Below are 4,464 nucleotides of genomic sequence, written 5' to 3' on the forward strand. Positions count from 1 at the left end.
ACCTTGCCTCCCCCCCCCTCTCTCTCTCTCTCTCTCTCTCTCTCTCTCTCTCTCTCTCTCTCTCTCTCTCTCTCTCTCTCTCTCTCTCTCTCTCTCTCTCTCTCTCCCTCTTTTGTTTGGTTGTTTTGTTGTTGTTGTTGTTGGGGGTTTTTTGTTTTGTTGTTGTTGTTGGTGGTGGGTTTTGGGGGTTTTGGGGGGGGGGTTTTGGAGGGGGGGGGGTATCGACGTGATTACAGCTCTACAGTTCTAAATTGCCTCTTAAACTAGAGTCCGTACGAGATCACGTGACACAGAAACCTTTGAGTTGGTTTGCGGCCATTTTCGTATAGGCAAAGAAGTTAGTTTTCATGTGAGTGGGCGTGTCTCTGCTCTTTTTAAGGGAAGGTTGGGGTTTTTTTTAGATTCTAACTTTGTGTTTTAGTCCGAAGAGATTCTCTTAAAAGTGCAAGCATGTGAAACCTCTAGTTCATTTCTGGATCAACGTCTTATAGCCTGAGACACTTTCTCACAGTAAATTCATCGCCAGCAAACGTCTGATTAGTCTGGAATTGGAAGACTGAAGAAAACGAGACCAGAAAGGATGGTGCAAAACTGATGTGTCTATCAGTGGTCTAAGAAAGCCTCTAAAGGAACCCCTCATTCTTTTCACTAGTGAGAATAAGATTGGTAAGAATTTAGACAGATTAGATCCAGATCTAGGTTTTGGAGGAAATATTCGAAAAGATTAGGAGCCAGTTAATGAGATCTAACCGATGAAATTTTGCTTCGCCTTTGTGTTTTATTACTTAATTAAAAATCACAAAATCCAAGCTAGATCTACTAATCTGGGTTCTAGATTCACTCACTTGTCTCACTGATCTAAGATATTAAACATGAACAGTCATATGACTGTATGCATCCATAGTAATATAAAAGTATCAGCAATGATATTTTTATGGGATGATGATGTATGGGAGCAACCAAAGATAGGTTGCTATTGTAACCTTCCTCGTGTCTAAAATGTATGATTTAATGTATAGTGACGTATTAGTGACGAAGGAAACCATAGCCAGACTGCGATTAGTGCTGAGTTTGAGTACCGCAAAAAATTGTTGTACTGTCTCTTTACTTTAAAAAAAAAATTTTGCAGTGACAATGTGGGCCTATCTATTACTATCAGATCATATGACTACGCCCTTTCTGTATTGTAGAAGACTGGAAAAAATAACACTGTACTGAGGCTCTCCTAGCCCAGACAATGGTGTGAAAGTTGAAAACACACTTTCCCGCAGTGACACAGATACCTACGCTCTCATTGGACCTTTGTTAGGTGCGTTCTACTTTCCGCGACTACACGACCCAATCCAGCTCATGGACGGAACATGTTTGGAAAGTTGTGTGTGCATGATTGTGTTTGTGCCGCTGAGATTTAACAGTTATAAATCACGTCGATTCCACTTTTAAGGCAACTTTTTCATCCAGAAGAATCTTACTTAGAAGAAAAAGATGGAAGACAAAGGTGACTCTTCTCGTTTGAATGGTTCTCAAAATACCGTGTTTAGGTCGTATCGTTTGCTATTTGGTGGTAAAGAAGTGGAAGCAACTAAGCCCCACCCAAATGTTGGTCCTCCCACCGCCACTGAAATCTATGGGGGGAAATTGGCACAATAGTCACTCCGGGTTGTTGTTGTTTTTTTTAATAAAGAGCCATCAGTAAGGTTCTGGGCCATGTAATGTTAAGGTTGACTAGCAGCTATATAGATTTTTCACAATGGGCAGGTAATTTCTTTTTCAAACAATGTACTTTTATATGTTACACATTAAACATAACACTGGCTCTGATCGTCACACGATGAACAAACATGTTCTTTTCCTTCACTAGTGATGCAGATAAGTTTGGGATCAGTTTCAGTGGCCACAAGTGAGTCTGATTGAACGTTGTCCAAAAACACATTAGTAAAGGTTTTTGTTTCAGTTATCACTACACTGTGATGAAAGACAATTGACCAGGCTATAAACAACGTTAAGTTCACTTTTTTACCTTCAGTGAGTCCCGAGTTGTCACAGTTGTTTTACTAGGCTAATGTCCAAAAGTAGACAACAATAGAAGGAGCTTTAGTTTAAGCTGTATGGTCTTCTTTGGGTTCTTAAAATCAATATAAACCAAAGTTTAATACCAAAAAGAAAACACTACTTGTTTGGTATAATTCCCCAAAATAAGTGAATACAAGTATGAAAAATAGTTTTTCCTCTTCAAATGTCACAAGGGAAAGTTTAACTCGTTTTTCTTTAATGTTAGTACGATTATTCACCATTTGTTTGGTTGAATTTGTTTTATCAAGAGCTTCATTTCCTTCCTACCCCTAATGGCATAAAACTCCTCTTTTTTTCTATGTCTAATCTTGATTTAATATAATGCCAAACCCATACATTGGGGGGGGGGGGCTTGGAATTGGGATTCGGGAGGGGAGAGAGGATGGGGTAGCAGGGATGTTTCCATGGCACCCACATCTTTTCTTACTTCTTTTTAGAAGTTTTAAAGTATCTTTATATACGTTTTGATTCAGTCAATAAGAAATAAACCATCTCCTAGATAAAGTGCTGAAGAAAAAATAACGTTGTTTTGTTGCTATTTTGTTTTGTTTTTGTTTTGTTTTTTGTTTTAAAGCCTATCTGTCTCAGTCTACCTAATAATACATTTAGATCTATTTGTAGATCCAGTGGTAGAAGGAATGCTGTATTATTGCTTTCTAGTAATCTAGATATTATAGTTCGCCTCGGCGCCCCTGTAAAAAAAATAAAAAGGGCCAAGCCTCGCCTATTGCTTAAGAGAGAAAAAAAATGCCTAGATCTAGATCTAGCCCATTGCTTTAGCATGAACTCCTTCACACAGCTTGCCAAAAAGAAATGGCGGACGCGTTGGCGCTGTATCTAGTGCCTAGTAGTGTAGATCAATTTTTTTACCCGACAAAAAAAATTAAGTCAAAACGTCGCATTTCTATAACACAGATTAGTGCGGGCATTAAGTAATATATTGTTTAAATACTTATCTTGTCAGAAACTTGCTCGAAATAAGAATTGAATCAATTTTCGTTCTCCTAAAAACATTGACATTTTGACCTGTAAAAACTGTTATTATGCTAGTGTCGACCTGACTCATCGGAGCGTTTTTAAAAAGAACGAGAGGCAGCAGCTTCAGTCGAGTGGAGATAATTGTAGCGTGTATTGCGAGAGAACTAGATATCTAGGTCACAAACTGGAACTGACGGACCGCGGCTTCAGCTTGATTTGTTCAAGGCTAGACGGTCAGAGAACGTATAGGTTCAAGGACTTCGGTGTTAGTGTGTGTGACTACTTATTTTCCTGGTTGGAGTTTGTGAAGTAAAGTTCCAGTTCGTTAAGAAGCAGGTAATATTGTGTCTGTTCTCACCTTGGAGGAACTATAATAGGAGAGGCCGCGAGTCGCGTAACGTGAAGCCGCTGCAGACGACGGTCTGCCATGTTTGTGAGATCAGCTCAGTTCTCTCAGTTGTAAACTTAGTGTCAACCGAATGGCAGTTTGCGTAGCGTTCGGGTCCGGTGGGCCTCTCATTCAAAGGTCCTGGGTTCGAATCCGAGTAGTGACGGAAAAATTTTGTTCTCTAAACTTCTACTTTCTCTTTCGTCTGCTTTCACCTCCACTTTCTGCCCCTACCTCCTCAGGGCTCCGGACTCTTTCTGCAGCCTTTCTACTGCTACTCCTTGGCTCCTTCTTACCTGTCTTTCAGCCACACCCCTGATCTTCTGGTAGGAAAGATCTACCCCTAGCCTTCTCGGACAAGGGCGAAAAAATCTCGGAGGTCGCGTATGCAAATTGCGCAAATTAAAGGTCCCTTGGTGGTCTAAAATCGATAAGAGTAGGCTTCGGTCGTCACCCAGGCAAAATTCAAAATTTCTTACCAAATGTTTTTTATATAGTTACTCCAAGGTTCTCACAATTGGGAGAATCAAGCATGACGTCTTTTATACCGTGAACGTTTAAAAGCCCATCCTCCTAAAACTTACGTTGAAGTAGTAGTTTTAGTAGTAGTAGTAGTAGTAGTAGTAGTAGTAGTAGTAGTAGTAGTAGTAGTAGTAGTAGTAGTGGTGGTGGTGTTGGTAGTAGTAGTAGTGGTAGTAGTAGTAGTAGTTGTTGTTGTTGTTGTTGTTGTTGTTGTTGTTGTTGATGATGTTGCAGCTGCAGAGGAAACAGCAGTAGCACAAACAGCAGTAGCAACAGGTAGTAGTTACAATATTAACATTAATTTTCTAACACATCCCTGCATCTTAACAAAAAGACAACGATATTATTCATAATCTGTGTATTTTTTGCATGCTGTCTTTAAGTCCATCAGTCTACTGTACCCTGTTAGCTAGGGTTTTTTTTGTGTGGTCTCTTTTTGTCTCTCTGTCTCGCTCTCTCTCTCTCTCTCTCTCTCTCTCTCTCTCTCTCTCTCTCTCTCTCTC

The 4,464-nt window shown here is 39.9% G+C and overlaps 1 protein-coding gene across 2 annotated transcripts in view; it reads left to right on the forward strand.

Moving 5' to 3' along the window:
• Positions 1-3,238: 3,238 nt before the first annotated feature.
• The window catches only part of LOC101851730 (15-hydroxyprostaglandin dehydrogenase [NAD(+)]), a 50,839-nt gene continuing 49,613 nt past the window's right edge, over positions 3,239-4,464 (forward strand). Inside the window, exon 1 of one of the 2 annotated variants that reach the window (XM_005097371.2) lies at positions 3,239-3,387. The gene's annotated coding sequence lies outside the window, so the exon portion shown is untranslated. The remainder of the gene's footprint in view (positions 3,388-4,464) is intronic. The other variant, XM_005097372.3, reaches the window with a different exon arrangement.

The sequence above is a fragment of the Aplysia californica genome, unplaced genomic scaffold (genome assembly GCF_000002075.1).
Source record: "Aplysia californica isolate F4 #8 unplaced genomic scaffold, AplCal3.0 scaffold00153, whole genome shotgun sequence".
Taxonomy (NCBI): domain Eukaryota; kingdom Metazoa; phylum Mollusca; class Gastropoda; order Aplysiida; family Aplysiidae; genus Aplysia; species Aplysia californica.